General features: G+C 39.0%; 1 protein-coding gene and 1 long non-coding RNA gene across 7 annotated transcripts in view; one reads left to right on the top strand and one right to left on the bottom strand.

Moving 5' to 3' along the window:
- Positions 1–18,946, top strand: part of cacna1ea (calcium channel, voltage-dependent, R type, alpha 1E subunit a) — a 269,169-nt gene that overhangs the window by 80,693 nt on the left and 169,530 nt on the right. The window lies entirely within an intron of this gene.
- LOC143485875 (uncharacterized) lies at positions 7,431–9,184 on the bottom strand. The gene is made up of 3 exons (XR_013123065.1): positions 9,062–9,184; positions 8,318–8,337; positions 7,431–8,076 (listed from the first exon to the last, which is right to left on the bottom strand). It is a non-coding gene; the product is annotated as an uncharacterized LOC143485875 (long non-coding RNA).

The following is an 18,946-nucleotide window of genomic DNA, read 5'->3' as shown; positions in this document are numbered from 1 at the left end:
AATAGTAACACTCAACCCAAGCAACCTTACCAACACAACACTAGCATATCTACATACAACCTCACCCTACATATCTCCGAGTTCTTCCTTTTCAGTACCAATCTCAGCATTTGACTTGGAAAGGAGCTGAGCCATCTTGGATCCAGCCTTGCCCTCAGCTTCTTCTGCAAGAGAATTTGCCACTCTAGCAAGACAAGTGGACACGTCTTCCAAGCTTTTCTTCCTTTTCTTAAGGTCCTCTAAAGACTGCTCAGTCAGCTTTCTTTTCTGGCTGTGGGATTCCTTTTCTTTCCTGATTCATTCCCGATCCAGAAAGAGTCAGTATTTTGACCGTGCTGCACCCACAGATGCTAAGAGTTCCTTGGTGAGGGGAACCTGTGACCCCTCCATGCATTGTGACAGTCACATACGAGTCTGTGTGTGCCAGTTGTGTCCTCTTGCATGTTTTCTGCCTCCACCTCCTTGTTGGAAAATAAGAAATAAAAAGAGAGACGTACACCATCAAATTAAATAATCATACACACATTATACATTTAACAACATGTAGACTCAGCCTATCTTCAAGTATGTCTAAGGCATGGTTTGACCAAAATCCTCACACCCTGCAGCTGATAAAATTTATTAAATGTTACATTTTGGTTAAATTACTGAAATAAATGAAATTATAAAATTAACTAATTAAATAAAGGCTCAGAATTTTCGTTCCCCAGGCCATCCGTATCTTAAAACACACAAAACTTTTTTAACCCCCTACCTTCTTTTCTATTTATTATCTATGGAAGAAAAATAGTTCCATCGGATTTTGAATTCGTATTTGAAGCACTGAATTTGTTTGCCCTTGAATTTGAAGCTCTGAATTTTTTTTGCACTGAAATTATGCATCTGAATTTTGTTGCCTTTGAATTTAATGCTTATTAAAATACAATGAAAAAAAATTCGAGCGTTAAAAAATTCAAAAGATATTTTTTCAAGTTGCTCGAATTCGATTGGTCAAATTTGGCTCACAAAATACGCGTGCAAAATTTCGCGTGCTAAAATACGAGTTCAAAGATATTTAGAGTAAACATCCGGGACACAAAGGATGAGCAATCGATTCAAGACTCCAATCGAACCAAATCCAACCAATCACGCTTCACTGGTCACGGCGCTGTTTGAAGCCACAGGCGGAGAGAGAAAGTGAGTTATGTCGGCGCACGGGATCGGCTCCTCTTCGGTGAGTGTATTTACTCCTTTATTTGTCTATTGTGGTGTTTTTAAGATTCAGTAAGATACAGTAAACGACGTGTTGCACATCAGAGGTTTGCGCTGGACTGATCTTTTTTTAACTCGCTCTGAACTCGCTATGTAGTCAACGTAGCTGCGTATGTGTGTGTCCGTCAGTCCACACTGTGCTTTATGATATTATATTTATCATAAAATCATTACATTCGTTTATTACTTCCTTACCAGTCGAGTAGTTTACAACTGTTTTCAACTGTCTCCGTGGGGTAATGGTTAGTGACGAGAGCTTCGGACAAAACGGGCCTGACGAGCGATTTGTTTTTTAAAATTATTATTATTTGTATAAAATCTTTCTCTCTGAGTTTACTTTTGGATAAGGAATTTATTTTTTCATTTTCTCTTCTGTTTATTACTCTAAACAGGTAGTTGGACGTGTCACAAGACAGATCAAGCAGTTAATGCCCGGTTCACACTACACGATTTTAGGCTGGTTTTTCAGTCGCCGACTGATCGGCGACAGAAACTGTGGTCGGAGGCAAATCGGCATCACTCGTGTGAACTGCTGAAAGACGCTCGCCGAGCCGTCGCCGACGACCGGCAGGTATCTAGCATGTTTAATATCTAGCAGTCGGCGACTGAGAGTCGGCAGCAGCGTCTAGCTACAGCCAATGGGAACGCGGAGAGAGAACCGCGGCACCGCTGAAGATATCTCTGAAGAATGTAAAAAACTTTCAAGAATGCTTTCAAAACAGTAACCCAGTAAACACACAAACTCCTCACCTTTCTTACAACTTTACTACAACACTGTGTTTAAGTTATTGTGACAGCACTGGAGAAATAGTGCGATTGATTATATCTATGTTCACTGCAACGGAGAGATTAAATAATTCTGGCAACTTGGGACTATGGAGTGTTTAAACGGTAAAAAAAATAATAATAATAACGAAAATGTGGAGTACATGTACATTGTTTTTTTCTTCTATGTGGTGTTGCTGGTTCTGGCGAGAGTTTCGTTTTCGTGTTCTCGTGTTTTTGGACGGCAGCCAGATGAGTCGGCGATTCCCCAGTCGTGTAATTCGTGAGCCCGCGTCGCCGATCAGTCATGTAGTGTGAAAGCCACAACAACTGACAGACTCGCGATTACAGCACGACCAGTCGTGTAGTGCGAACGGCACAAAAACCTGGCGACTGAAAAGTCGTGTAGTGTGAACCGGGCATTAGACGAGGGATTAAAGAATCCCCAATGTGGACAGTGCTCACTCGACGACCTGACAGTGGCCTTGCTTTTTCCAAAAGAGGCAGAAGGGAATTTGACTAACTCTGTTATGTTTGATATCATTTTTGAAAACTTCAACTCTTAATAAAATGAAAGTGAGTCAAGCATGAGTTTTAATTAGTTTTATTTTCTGTGGTGTATAATTTTTACCTTTATGTCAAACATCAGAATAACAAAATTGGGCAATCAAACAACTTTTGATTGTATCCATTTACTGCAATGTCTCCTACTCTGTAAATAATTTAAAAAAGTAATGAAGCTGCATCTCAGTTTTTTATTGTTTTTTTTATTACTCAAACTAAAACTGATGACAAAATTTGCCATTAATTTTTCATTCATATGGTCTTAACTTTGTAAAGATGTTATTTTATTCCAATTCTCAGACCAGTTGTTTCAAATAGACAGGAAATTCTCACAAAACTGGACAGCAGAAATGTAAAGATCACAGCCAGAGGACTGGGATGCAGCTCCTGGGTTAACTGCATCTCTCAAAGCTGTCATCTGTTCATCTGTCACTGGGCATTCTGTGTGTGGGACAATGATATTTGAGTGGTCATCAATGGGAAGTCCAGTGTTGTCCCACTCAATATTGGCAATCTCCATTCCCTACAAATAAGTTGTATACACTTATGTGGATAAAATAGCCACTTCCAAACTTTATACATAAACCACACTATTTGTTAAAATCATATTACACTTGCATGTACCTCTGTGCTATCTGCTGCAGGAACTGGGTGATGTGAATGACCCAGCACCCACAGTTGATTGAGGGTCTGGTTATTATTGGATGATTGTCCCAACCACTACAAAAGTATCTAGGTCTTCCTGCAGTCGTGGTAAGAACACATAGTGGCAACAGAAGATGTGTGTGATGTTGGAAATGCTGAGCCCTCTCCTTCAAGGTAATGGAGAACATCATAGTAGATGCTTGTTACAGCTACCCATAGATCTCACAACAGCCTTTTAATCCTGGAATATGATCAAACTGAAATACCTTGTATTAAGTTCTGAAACTTCTACTTCAAAAAAGGGCGTCGTCCCCTCAGGCGAGGTGTCCCGCCCCCTCAATTTAAATGATAAGACCCATTTATTTTACTATTGCTACCGCCCCCTCGCCCGCTCAACAATCGTCACACGCCGCCACCCCCACTGTATATGTCCTGGCACCGGTCCAGTATATATATAAATGAATAAAAAATATTAATTATAACAAATCGATCATCAGTCGCGGGTATCGAACCCAGGCCCGTTTTGTCCGAAGCTCTCGTCACTAACCATTACCCCACGGAAAGTTAAAAACAGTTGTAAACTACTCGACTGGTAACGAAGTAATAAACGAATGTAATGATTTTATGATAAATATAATATCATAAAGCACAGTGTGGACTGACGGACACACACATACGCAGCTATGTTGACTACATAGCGAGTTAAAAAAAAAAGATCAGTCCAGCGCAAACCTCTGATGTGCAACACGTCGTTTACTGTATCTTAAACACCACAATAGACAAATAAAGGAGTAAATACACTCACCGAAGAGGAGCCGATCCCGTGCGCCGACATAACTCACTTTCTCTCTCCGCCTGTGGCTTCAAACAGCGCCGTGACCAGTGGAGCGTGATTGGTTGGATTTGGTTCGATTGGAGTCTTGAATCGATTGCTCATCCTTTGTGTCCCGGATGTTTACTCTAAATATCTTTGAACTCGTATTTTAGCACGCGAAATTTTGCACGCGTATTTTGTGAGCCAAATTTGACCAATCGAATTCGAGCAACTTGAAAAAAAATCTTTTGAATTTTTTAACGCTCGAATTTTTTTTCATTGTATTTTAATAAGCATTAAATTCAAAGGCAACAAAATTCAGATGCATAATTTCAGTGCAAAAAAAATTCAGAGCTTCAAATTCAAGGGCAAACAAATTCAGTGCTTCAAATACGAATTCAAAATCCGATGGAACTATTTTTCTTCCATAATTATCCCGATGAAACCAACTTACTTTGTCTAGCCATGCTGAATATGAATTTGAATGTTAACATTGAAAACATTGGGACACACTACCTGTTTTTACCCTATGTATATATGCCCACTAAAAGGCAATACATCAGTACAATGTAAATAAAACCATGTGCAATCCATGAAACAGAGCATGGGACAGTGGAACATGTTTCAAAACATGACATAACCCATCTACAGGGCATAGTTGTTTTTTTTTTTTTTACATTTTACATGATTTAACACAGTAAATATATTTTTATTTCCTCTAGCTGGGATTTAGCATGCATTGAAACATTTCTCTAACTCAATGCCATGGACAGTACATGGTTCTGAGATGTTTTTGTATTGTAGCCTAATTGTATAAAATGGTTAACACATTGAAAAGAAGACTGGAGCATAAGTAAGGATCACTTACTTTGATAAGTTTTGGTAGGTCCTGCGCTGTTTCATGGCCCATGAAATGAGAGCCCATGTACCTCGATTGCACATATCCATTGCTCCAGAACCGAACATGAAGATCCAGCTGTTTGGATTTTGTGGTTGAATTAAAGCTTTCATCGAACATTAACACATACGGCCCGGTAAGAGCGTATCAACTCTCTCTTGATGAAGTCTGCCAAGCCAAATCTAGCTATATATGCGATTTGTTTAGTCCACACGAAAACTTTTTCGCGATATTCGAACCAGGGAACATTGCCGTCACTCTATCCTAATGTAGCCCGAATATCATTAGCCGAAGCACTAGTGATACTGCGGTGGAGTCCGGCGGGACCCGGCACTGACGATAGCGAAGACGGCGGGGATGAGGCACAAAATTGCGTGAAGGCTTTTCGTGACAAGGGCCGTTTCCTGCCTGCGGTTATTATGGGTTTTGTAGTTTAATTAATTAACACGTACCAACACCTGTAGCCCCGCACAAACACAGACAACACAGAACTGACTTCCGGACGTTTCGATTAAACTACACTTTTCTAAAATTAACTAAGGTAAAATTTTAAGACCTGACTAAATTAAATTTAAGACCTTGGATGAAAATCTGGCTGTTTTTTAAGTCTTTTAAGGCCTTAAATTTAAAGTTTTGAATTTCAGACATTTTAAGACTTTTTAAGACCCCGCGGGAACCCTGAACTATTCTGGAAGCACAAAATGAATGCAAACACTGGAATTAGTGCAAAAGAATTTAATTTATTTAACACTCAAAACAACCTCCTCCTCCTTCCATTTCACTGTCCAGTACAAAAACATTGGATTGATTCACATATCAGTATTTGACAGCATTCAAAACTTCTCTCCTGCTTGTTCTGTTCATTATATACAAAAAAGGAGATTGTTTAGTAAAGCAAGTGTTATAGAAGCTTATCACCATTTCTAATCAAATTGGAAACATGATACTCAAAAATGCACTACTGAGCTCAAAATGTATATTTAAATCTACTTATTTAAATTAGCTGTTGCCTTTTATCCTTTTTAAAATGAAAAATGCTAACCATGCAAGATTAACCTATTCACACTCATTCTGAAGTTACACACTTCCTTTATTACAGCTGACACAAACATTTAATGTGAGAAATGAAATTATAGAATGCAAGTCAATAACCATTTTAAATAAAATTCTAAGTGTTTTAAAATCTTACTGGTGTGATGGCTTAGATAAACGTTTTTATGACAAAGTTGCATTTTCAAACAAATGCTCACATTAAAAAGCAGAAAGCATACCAATTTCTACATTAGATGTGTGTTATGAAGCCCCATCTTTCCGTTTATGCCCCTCGAGTCAGAGTTGATAATTGTACATCTCATGACTCTCCAGACAGTGTCTTTCACATCCAAACCTTCCTGAAGTCCTAATGTAGTGATCTATAAATAAAAACAGAGTTAGATAAATAATAAGAAAATCAAGCACAAGTAAATGACATGTCAACAACTGCTGGCAAAAATAAAGGAATCATTACACAAGGCTTTTCAACATTTTGGCTTTGTGAAGACATGACATTAAGCTTCAGGATAGAAAACAATAACAAAAACCTTAAAAATTAAACCAAAAATTATGAGAATTACTACATAGAGAATAATTTGTGTTTGCTTACCATGTTATTTCTTCAAGAAACTGCAGAGTTGAGGTCCATCAATGGAAGTAGTTCCTCATCAAGGATTTGACCAGGGAAAGGAGAACAGGGAACATAATGTTGATGATAGCTCAACACAGATTTGCAGACTAGTATTTTCTTTTAACATTTAAGCAACTGGTCATAAATTGAAAGAAAACTATGGTAACACCTATTTAAAATCAAATCAAAAGAGAGGACACTGTGTTTGGTAATAGCAGAATAAGCTTGTTGGCATAATAATACAGCTTAGCTAGATCAAGATTTATATTCATTATGAATTTGTTACATTAGCTAGCTAAACATATACTCCCTTTGTGCATCCCTTTGTTCTCAGCGCTAGCAGCTCTTCCCTCTTGTAAACAAAACTTGTCCTTAAAGTGGTCACGATAACAGACTCCCTGTCCATAGGACACACTAAGTTATCACTAAACAAGCGATAAAAACAAACAGAGAGAAAAAGTAAAGGAAAGAGGCTAAAAACAGTAGACAACCCAGATAGCAAAATTATTCTGGCCCAGATCTGGCCGACATTGCCCATTTTCATCTGGCCCACTTGCCGCACTGATGGAAGGCCCTTGGGCGGACTGCTCCCGGTTGCCAGATTTGGGCCACATAAGGGCCAGATTAGGGCCACATGTCAGCCACAAGAGAAGCACGCATTTGGGCCAAATGTGGGCCGCAAGCTGACTACAAGATGTGGGCCATATCTGGAACAGATCTGCACCAGACTCATTTCAGACAATAAAACTATTCTGGAAGCACAAAATGAATGCAAACACTGAAATTAGTGCAAAAGAATTTAATTTATTTAACACTCAAAACAACCTCCTCCTCCTTCCATTTCACTGTCCAGTACAAAAACATTGGATTGATTCACATAACAGTATTTGACAGCATTCAAAACTTCTCTCCTGCTTGTTCTGTTCATTATATACAAAAAAGGAGATTGTTTAGTAAAGCAAGTGTTATAGAAGCTTATCACCATTTCTAATCAAATTGGAAACATGATACTCAAAAATGCACTACTGAGCTCAAAATGTATATTTAAATCTACTTATTTAAATTAGCTGTTGCCTTTTATCCTTTTTAAAATGAAAAATGCTAACCATGCAAGATTAACCTATTCACACTCATGCTGAAGTTACACACTTCCTTTATTACAGCTGACACAAACATTTAATGCGAGAAATGAAATTATAGAATGCAGGTCAATAACCATTCTAAATAAAATTCTAAGTGTTTTAAAATATTACTGGTGTGATGGCTTAGATAAACGTTTTTATGGCAAAGTTGCATTTTCAAACAAATGCTCACATTAAAAAGCAGAAAGCATACCAATTACTACATTAGATGTGCGTTATGAAGCCCCATCTTTCCGTTTATGCCCCTCCAGCCAGAGTTGATCATTGTACATCTTGTGACTCTCCAGACAGTGTCTTTTACATCCAAACCTTCCTGAAGTCCTAATGTAGTGATCTATAAATAAAAACAGAGTTAGATAAATAATAAGAAGAAAATCAAGCACAAGTAAATGACATGTTAACAACTGCTGGCAAAAATAAAGGAATCATTACACAAGGCTTTTCAACATTTTGGCTTTGTGAATACATGACATTAAGCATCAGGATAGAAAACAATAACAAAAACCTTAAAAATTTTAAATATAAACCAAAAATTATGAGAATTACTACATAGAGAATAATTTGTGTTTGCTTACCATGTTATTTCTTCAAGAAACTGCAGAGTTGAGGTCCATCAATGGAAGTAGTTCCTCATCAAGGATTTGACCAGGGAAAGGAGAACAGGGAACATAATGTTGATGATAGCTCAACACAGATTTGCAGACTAGTATTTTCTTTTAACATTTAAGCAACTGGTCATAAATTAAAAGAAAACAATGGTAACACCTATTTAAAATCAAATATCAAATTAAAAGAGATGACACTGTGTTTGGTAATAGCAGAATAAGCTTGCTGGCATAATAATACAGCTTAGCTAGATCAAGATTTATATTCATTATATGAATTAGCTACATTAGCTAGCTAAACCCCTTTGTGTCCTTTTGTTCTCACCCCCAGCAGCTCTTCCCTCTTGTAAATAAAACTTGTCCTTAAAGTGGCCACGATAACAGACTCCATGTCCATAGGACACACTTAAGTTATCACTAAACCAGCGATAAAAACAAACAAAGAGAGAAAAAGTAAAGAAAAGGGGCTAAAACAGTACACAAAGGCTACTGGAGTAGGCTACCGCACGGGGCAGGAAGAGAAAGTTAGCTAGCTAGCTAGCCGTTAGCAAGCTAGTCTACGCTAGAGAACATAAAAATAATGACGCATAGAAAATGCATACAGACAAATTTAGCAAACGTAGCACTATTTTAAAGTACAGTTAACCAATTGTAAAACTTAGCAAGCCTCCTTGTCAATGTTCTTTTGGGCATGGAGAGAAACTTAAGTCTTACCTTGTGCATGCACAAAACGTGTGTGTCGCCATTTTCCGTGTCGGCGGAAGTGCAGGTAGAGTGTTAGGTGATCGTCCTCTAGACATTCAGTGCGAACTTCAGCCAATCGACTCTCACCGCAGCATGTGCTGCCTTAATGTTTTGTCACGAGTACAGCAAATAAAACTAAAAGGTAAAGTCTGTGAACAAACTAAATTAAATTTAATTAAGTTGGCTTGACAAAGCATATGTGGTACCTTTAATTACTATAGTCTTTTTAAATCAAATCAAATACATTTGTATAGCGCTTTTCAAAACACATGTCACAAAGCGCTTTACAGGATTTACAAGTTTTAACAAACTTTTTTTTTTTGAGTTTTTTTATAATGTATTACGGCCCAGATCAGTACTGAGGCATGTGGGCCAAATAACAGTTTGTAACATGTGGGCCACTTTTGGCTCACATGCAGTTTGCCAGTGCCAGTGAGCCGGTCATGCCACACTGTTGCCAGAAGTGGCCCACATCTGTTTTGGAACTTGTGGGCCTTATGATTTTTTTTGTATGTGGGCCACTTATGGCACACATGTAGGTAACACTGCCATATCTGTGCCAGAAGTGGACCACATCTGTTTTGCAACTTGTGGGCCAGACGTGTGTTTTCAATATGTGGGCCACCTCTGGCTCACATGCAGTTTGCGAGTCCTGACAGTGAGCCACCAGTGCCATATCTCAGCCGGGAGTGGGGGGGGGGGTGGCGTAACGTAAATTGTTGGTTCTCCGCCAGTTGAGTATGATGAGGCTCAACTGGTGAGTCTCAGGGATTCCGTGTCATACAGCGCCGTGCTCAGGGTCCAAGTGCCTGTAGAATTAATGGCCCGATTAACGTAATTTAAAGACCAGGACATTTCCACAGTTTTAAAAAATATCCCGGGACAGGACGTGAAATACGGACATGTCCCGGGAAATACGGACGTTTGGTCACCCTAATATATGGCCCACATGACATTTGCCACAACACAAGTCTGACCTGGCTCATGATATTTGGCCCATATCTGGCCCACATGACATTTGCCACAACACATGTCTAGCCCGGCTCATGATATCTGGCCCATATATGGCCCACATGACATTTGCCACAACACAAGTCTGACCCGGCTCATGATATTTGGCCCATATCTGGCCCACATGACCTTTGCCATAACACATGTCTAGCCCGGCTCATGACATCTGGCCCATATATGAATCACATGACATTTGCCACAACACAAGTTTGACCTGGTTCATGATATTTGGCCCATATCTGGCCCATATGACATTTGCCACAACACATGTCTAGCCCGGTTCATGATATTTGGCCCATATCTGGCCCACATGACATTTGCCACAACACATGTCTAGCCCGGCTCTTGACATATGGCCCATATATGGCCCACATGACATTTGCCACAACACAAGTCTGACCCGGCTCATGATATTTGGCCCATATATGGCCCACATGACATTTGCCATAACACAAGTCTAGCCCAGCTCATGACATCTGGCCCATATATGGCCCACATGACATTTGCCACAACACAAGTCTGACCCGGCTCATGATATTTGGCCCATATCTGGCCCACATGACATTTGCCACAACACAAGTCTGACCCGGCTCATGACATCTGGCCCATATCTGGCCCACATGACACTTGCCAGTGCCGTAACTGAGCCGTAAGTGCCAAAAGTGGCCCAGATTAGGCCCAAATATGTCTGCTATGTGGGTTGTATTACGTTAATACGAGCCTCTTGTAATTCCAGGATGAAACATGAGAACGTGAAGACGTTGGGCGTTTTGAAAATAACCACCATTACATAATGTGAGCACGACCTCGCGAATCGACAGCGGACTAGGCTTACTAGGATTTATCATTTATATGATATGTTTTTAAAATAAAAAAACACCTTTTGGGCCTGGATTGTAACTCACTCACTTGTGTTTATCAGAATATCTCCACAAGGGGGCACTATTAGCAGACTATTGGCAGCATGTCAAAAATTGGCAGCATGTACGTGTCCCATCTGGCTCCATCCCCTCCTGTCTGTCGAGTCTGCTGTCACATCTAGTTCCCCCCCACATGTGTCTCAAGTGTTTATGTTAATTTCCTATGTGCTTTTGTTTACATTCTGGTTTTCTCTGTTGTTTGTAACTCCGCCCCTTGAACTCATGTTTTCCCTTGTTTAATTTCTTGCATTTAATCCCTATGTTTGGTTACAAGTGGCTGGTCTTTGTTGAACGTACAGCCGTTGCGAGTATGTTTGGTAGTACGAGTGACAAGACTGTCCAACCCTGTGATTCATGTGTATCGTGTCTCTTTCTGGGAAATGTGGCTCATTCACCCTGGACTGTATAAACTATTCTGACTCTGAATTTGCATCTAATAAATCTCGCTCTTCTCTGCCTTTGTTTCCGCCCTCCTATCACTCAACAAACGTGATTTACTGTTGCAAAACAATATTTAATAAACATTTTTTTTATATTAATTAAAATGAACAAACCAACCCATGCATACCTTCATCAGTGCAGATAACATCAGATGGTATGGCTTTAGCACTGCTTATATTTCTGATTTAGAAATGTTACCTCGAGCTTTCTCACATATAGACATAAGGTTTACTGTTCACCTGGATCCATGTGTATGATTTGTTATTACACGGTAACATGGATTTAACAGACTCATTCACCATTTAGCAGACATCTCAAATTGCTGCACCCTGACCCCCCTAGTTATGTAATTATCCACTGAGCAGCCTCTTGTTGACAATTAAAATGTGTGATTTTGAATAATAATGAAAATAAAAATCATAGGTTGCATTTATGTAGCACCTTTCACAAATCCAAGGACACACACCACCACACAGAAAATACTTAAGAATTTATACACTACTAAAATAGTATCTACATTTGGCAAAATAGCTTTTTACTTTTACCTTGTTGAGCTGATTAGATTTAGTTTAGGGCAACACAGTGGCTTGGTTGTTAGCACATTTGCCTCTCAGCACCAGGGTCTTGGGTTCAAGTCCATGTTTCCATGTTCTCCCCATGTCTGTGTGGGTTTCCTCTGGAAACACACAGTGTGTGACTGTCTGTGACCACTTGCCGTTGTTCTTAAATGTCTGTCTATGGTTATTTGTGCTTCTAACGCATGAGACACTTTTGCACCGTGGAATGTTTCTCAGTGCACGGGTTCCAGTATGGAGAGGAAACAGTGGCAAATTGAAATGTAATCCCTACTAGGTAAAAATGGAAATGCAATCCACAAAATGCATTGCTTTTCCATACAAACATTCAGAATACGTGCCAAAATGAAATGCAAAAGCACTAGTACATTACATTTCAATGCACTTTATCTCTTTATTGAAAAACAATACACAAGAATTTGCATTCAAAACCAAAACGCTGAATTTGTTCCAGAATTGAATATAATACAGCTCAAAATGTAATCACGGCACAGAGGTATTGCATTTCAATGTACGGTATTTCAGACATAAATGTCTCCTTTAAATATAATAATCACGAGATTGATTTAAACACTGATGTGATGAAAACATGCCACAATGAAAAGTAAAAGCTCCAGTGTGTGTGGATTTGTATTTAAAGAAAGAAACGCTGAAGTCGTGCCAGAAGCCACCTTGAAATGCAATTGACTGAACGTCATTGTATTCCACTGTGTGTCTCTGCGAAGCTGTATTCGTGCCAGAATGAAATCTAATCACTGTCCAATAGGAATGTTCGCCTGAATTTGGGGCAGGCTTAGACTCCAGTCAGAAGCAATCGCTCATAGTTGGACTTGAAAGCAGCAGCAGTGTCTTTTCACGACAGAATTAAAGAGGAAATAAACAGTCTAATTGGACAAATTGAGGCTGGTGCAGTTAGAGACAACTACGTGCTTAACTTAATTAAGCTCAAGGTGCTGGACAATATTGAAAATGGACCTTGAAAGTTCCATACATGTACTTGAATTCCACCTTGTAAAGGTGGATGAACCCTGCAAACAGCGCTGAAGAGTGGAACGCGACCTCGACACGCCACAGCAAAGCCCCGCGATTGCTACCCGTATTTTCCAGATTATTAACCGCTACTTATTCCCTCACGCTTTGAACCATGCGACTTATAATGAGGTGTGGCTTTTCTGTAGATGTTTCTTCACCCATCAGGGGTGGAACAGAAAGTCAATCAGGTGGTAGGACAAAGTTGTAAATCAAATAAGAAAGTGCTCATTTTCATTTAACTCATGCAAGCAGCAGGCACGAAGGAGAATTTTTTTCAAACGAACGTGTTGTGCCAAATTCCGACTCCCCTCGTTTGCACATGCATAAAAGCGCTACAGATGATATTCGGGAGTTACAGTGATTTTAACTTAGTTCATTGAGCACTCTAGTTTTGTCCTAACTAGATATTTAGACATAATACTGCTGTAATACTGCAAAGTCGTGGTCAGAGGTGAACTTCGTATAGCCAGTGTGTATTTTATTTATTTAAAATAATTAACACCCTTGAGCCAGTGTGGCTTTGGACATAGATAATTCCGTGCCGTTTGCTGTGATAGATAATTAAAGTCTAGCTCTTATTTATGCATAGAAACATAAATCAACAATATAATCTGTAGCGTCTTTATGCGCGGATAAACGAGTGGAGTCTGTCAGGCACCGTTCAGAAACTGATCAGTTCAGTTAACTGTACAATGAGTCCCCGCTTAACAATGGGTTTAGAGACTGACATGTCTGTCGTAAAGCAGCTTTCGTTGTTAAGCGTGACCCTAGATTTAGATACGCTTTGATCATACAGTATAGAAAAAACTAACAACGTTCTTGTGCGTACAGCGTGAGAAAGAGTGATCGCATTGCCGAGATGGGCTTATCGTACACAACACTCCACTACAGTCCACTACACTCCACAATCTTCGCAGTTTGAGATTCGTTTGGTTACTTATTCGCAGCTCCTTATTCGGCGGCTGAAGTTGGTTCCTTATTCAAAAAGGTTGTGTTAACGAAGCGTGTTTGCTGCGCACTTTGTTTAAAAGAGATAGATTAAACAAACGAGCATAGGAGCATACATTTAAGAGGTTATTGTTTCCCATACTGATTTTGTGAATGTAGAAAAAAATATATATAATGAAAGCATTCCTTATGTAAAATGGTTTCTAATTCAAGTCGTTCCAACTGTACGCGATTTGTACATGATGATTGAGTTCGTCAGCATTTCTAACGTAAGGAAACATATTCTTAGATTTGTAAACTAAAAACACAGAAATGCTATTCTAGAACACAAATGAATCGGAAGAAGAAATACAAGCACACAACATGGCATATTGAGCAGTGGGCATATAGGTGAATGGATTTAAAGGGGCAGTTTCAGATGCTTATTGAAGGCCTTATTGATGGTGGGCCAGAGAAATAACAAATGCATCATGAAGAACAGGTCACTCCCTAAGAGATGAACCTGATTTTATCCTGATCCAACATCATTTAATACCTCAAATCTAACTGGAAACCAGTGGTGGACGAAGTACAGCAATTATGTACTTGAGTAAAAGTACAGTTACATTGCATTGAATATTACTCAAGTAAAAGTATTCACCTCAATTTTTTACTTGAGTAAAAGTACAAAGGTATCTGCCTTCAAAAATACTTAAGTATTAAAAGTAAAAGTAAAAACTTTTTTTTCTTAGCGTCACATCAAAACCCATAGGCCTACTCGATCAACAAGTGAACAACGAAACAGTGCCTTACATACTCAAAACTATATTATATTTAAGTAAGTATTTTATTTTTCATTTATTTCGGTTGTCAAAAAACAAATAAAACACCATCACAACTGATAAAAATCAATAAAAACACAACTGATAAATCATTCACAATAAACATTACATTTGATGAAACATTACCTAAGTTTTGAAGAGGCGATACAGTATATGAAGATGTTATACGTTGTCCACCACATGGCGGGACAGGGAAGCTTAGCACCTAGAACTACAGGGTTGCCAATTCTCACGCATTGAGAGTGAGACAGGCGCATTTGACTGTCTTCACACGCTCTCATGCCACATATACGATTTCCCATGCCGAAAAAAAAATCTAGTGTATTTACCTCTGATCCACATCTATGATTCAATGAGTTACTAGTTCGCTCTGGGGCCAACCACTGGCGATCGATTGATCGCGATATAACACTTAATTTGTGTCCATTTTACACCCAAGGCCAACAACTTACGTTCGCCACCACCCTCCAGGTTCAAACCTCACTCCAAGTGATCTTGAAAAGTTGGCAACCCTGGAACTAGAACTGTGTGCAGCCCAACCAACTGAACTCATAATATTAAACTTGGCCGAATAATTCATAATAATTAATATAATATAAATAAATAATTTTAATAATTTAGCTTCGCTCATATTTGCTTGCCTCCCCTCCCTCATAGGAATGAACTGGAGAGGCAGTATTAACACGGAAAGGCATCGGCATCTTACGTAAAGTTACGCTGGCATATGCCATAGACATCAGCATCTTACGTACAGATATCAGTAGCATATGCCATTGACATCGGCATCTTACGTATAGATGTCAGTGACACATGACAATGACATTTTGTTTTCAGACACTGGCATGTGTCTAGGCCTGTGTCATTTGACTTTGTGCCTACGTTTAGCTTGCACACAGATGTTTATGCTGCTTAAAAGTTATTTGAAAACTACTGAAAGCCATTTATAGGTGCCAGTAGAAAGTATGTCGCTATATTGTTTTCCTCTTGGGAAAGACCCTAGGACCATATTAGATGATGCCGGTGTTGTGCCGAATTCATACTCCTCTGCAGAGTCCGACTCCCCTCGTTTGCATGCACTTAAAGACGCTACAGATGATATTGTGCGATTTATGTTGTTTCTTTGCATAAACCTTAACACGGACGAAAGTGGCGATCGTAAAGGCCCCAGAGCACTGCGTTTTTTCATTAGCTTTTAAACTGTCTAGCATAAGACCACCAAACAAGTTGTATTAAATTACGTGCATTCTAAACAACAACCTCTTGAATTTGTATTAATAACTTTTATCTCCATTTGTGTTTGGCAGTTTTTGTTTAAAAATTTCCATTGCCATTGATTCAATTACCCAACACACATTCTTGCCTATGCAAAGTAGTCCCCTTTATTATAAGGATGAGCTCAACATCACTACCATATTTTCAATAAAAATACAAACATTCAAAGCTACTGAAATGTATAAATAAGGTATACATACACACCAAAGAGTTGTAGGTTGTTTAAGATGCACTTTATGTAGTATAATACAATTTATTTGTGGACTTATGATGGACCGTTTAAGCTATTGAAATAAGATATTAACTGACCACCACAAATAGGTGCAAGGTGTAAATACCCAGCTAAGATTTGGAGATTGTCGTACATCATGCACTTTATGTAATACAACTTGTTTGGTGGTCTTATGAAGGACCGTTTAAAAGCTATAGAAATTATTGCAAAAAAGAATGCGCAGTGCTCTGGAGCCTTTATGACCTCCACTTTCGTCCGTGTTAAGGTCATTGACAAAATATAATTGCTCAAAAAACTTATTTTACGTGTAATAAAAATTCAAAGTTTGTCGTCCGGCCCGTTCACTTACATGGGAATGGGCGGAGTTAAAAGTTGTACTGCAGCCAGCCACTAGAGGGCAGCTGACACACGGAGGCTTCACTTTTCACTCGTGTCGTCCAGTCCACTTATATATACGGTCTCTGGTTAATACCGCTACTGGAGAATTGCGAAGTTCGCTTCGCTTGGCCAAATTCACGTGTATGTGTCTCCGGCTTTAACGTTTGATGTGGGAGTCTCCTGTGTTAAACTAGCGCTTAGCATCTCCACAGATTGCAATTTGGGTACTAGCACACTGCTTTGGATAAAAGCATCTGTTAAATGTAGTGTATTTCGATGTGATATAATTAACCAAGGTATTTGAACCACTCTGTTGGTAGTACTCATCTAATGGCGAACTTACCTCGATGTGTATTTTCAAGTTTGACGGCGAGTTCATAAATGATGACAGCGATGTGTTCTTCAGAATGCAGAGGAGACACTTGAAGGAATACGAATCATTTTTCTTTTCGAGGAATTCAAACATTTGGGCTAAATAAGGCCAGGAGTGTTGGGGGAAGCCATCTGTTGCAGCCATGTCAGATCCTCAGCCATTTAGCGTACAAATCTTAATCTCTTACTGAGCGCTTTGACTTGTCGGTATTTTATTAAGCGTTGATTTAAAAATAAAAAAGGAACGATATGTTTCTGTAAATGTAGCGAAGTGAAAACTAAAAAATTTTGCATTAAAATGTAGTGAAGTAAAAGTATAAAGTCTTACCAAATAAAATTACTTGAGTAAAGTACAGATACATGGAAATGTTACTTAAGTACAGTAACAAATTACATGCAACACATGCATCATACGAAAGGCATACAGCAGGCCTCTGAACTTGCCACTCTGAACCATTTCCCCTGTGCGCTTTACTCAATATGCCATGTTTCCTGTTAGATTTGAGGCATAAAATGATGCTGGGCCAGGCCAAAATCAGGTTTCTCTTACAGAGAGCAACCTTTTATGTATGATGCATGTGTTATTTGTCTGGCCCGACGCCTTATAGGCATACAGCAGACCTCTGAACTTGCCCATCTGAATCATTTCAGTGCGCTTTACTCAATATGCTGTGTTTCCAGTTAGATTTGAGGTATAAAATGATGATAGATCAGGCTAAAATCAGGTTCCTCTCTTAGGGAGTGACCTGTTCTTCATGATGCATTTGTTATTACTCTGGCCCACCATCAATAAGCCTCTGAACCTGCCCCTTTAAATCCGTTCACCTATATGCCCACTGCTCAATATGCCATGTTGTGTGCGGGTATTTCTTCTTCCAATTAATTTGTGTTGTAGAACAGCATTTCTGTGTTTTTAGTTTTCAAATCTAAGATTATTTTTCCTTACTTTAGAAATGCTGACGAATTCAATCATCATGTACAAATCACGTACAGTTGGAACGACTTGAATTAGAAACCATTTTAAAAAGGAATGCTTTCATTAAATTTTTATTTTCTTTTTTCTACATTCACAAAATCAGTATGGGAAACAATAACCTCTTAAATGTATGCTCCTATGCTCGTTTGTTTAATCTATCTCTTTTAAACAAAGTGCGCAGCAAACACGCATCGTTAACACAACTTTTTTGAATAAGGAACCAACTTCAGCTGCTGAATAAGGAGCTGCGAATAAGTAACCAAACGAATCTCAAACTGCGAAGATTGTGGAGTGTAGTGGACTGTAGTGTACGATAAGCCCATCTCGACAACGCGATCACTCTTTCTCACGCTGTACGCACGAGAACATTGTTAGTTTTTTCTATACTGTATTTATGATCAAAGCGTATCTAAATCTAGGGTCACGCTTAACGACAAAAGCTGCTTTACGACGGACATTTCAGTCTCTAAACCCATCATTAAGCGGGGACTCATTGTACGTTTAACTGAACTGATCAGTTTCTGAACGATGCCTGACAGACTCCACTCGCTTATCCGCGCATAAAGATGCTACAGATTATATTGTCGATTTATGTTTCTATGCATAAATAAGAGCTAGACTTTAATTATCCATCACACCAAATGGCACGGAATTATCTATGTCCAAAGCCACACTGGCTCAAGGATGTTAATTATTTTAAATAAAATATACACTGGCTATACGAAGTTCACCTCTGACCATTATGTCTAAATATCTAGTTAGGACAAAACTAGAGTGCTCAATGAACTAAGTTAAAATCACTGCAACTCCCGAATATCTGTAGCGTTTTTATGCGTGTGCAAACGAGGGGAGTCGGAATTTTGCACAACACGTTCGT

Source organism: Brachyhypopomus gauderio, unplaced genomic scaffold (assembly GCF_052324685.1).
Source record: "Brachyhypopomus gauderio isolate BG-103 unplaced genomic scaffold, BGAUD_0.2 sc40, whole genome shotgun sequence".
Lineage (NCBI taxonomy): Eukaryota > Metazoa > Chordata > Actinopteri > Gymnotiformes > Hypopomidae > Brachyhypopomus > Brachyhypopomus gauderio.
Note: the sequence above shows the minus strand (reverse complement) of the source record. Positions and strands in the feature narration are given on the sequence as shown.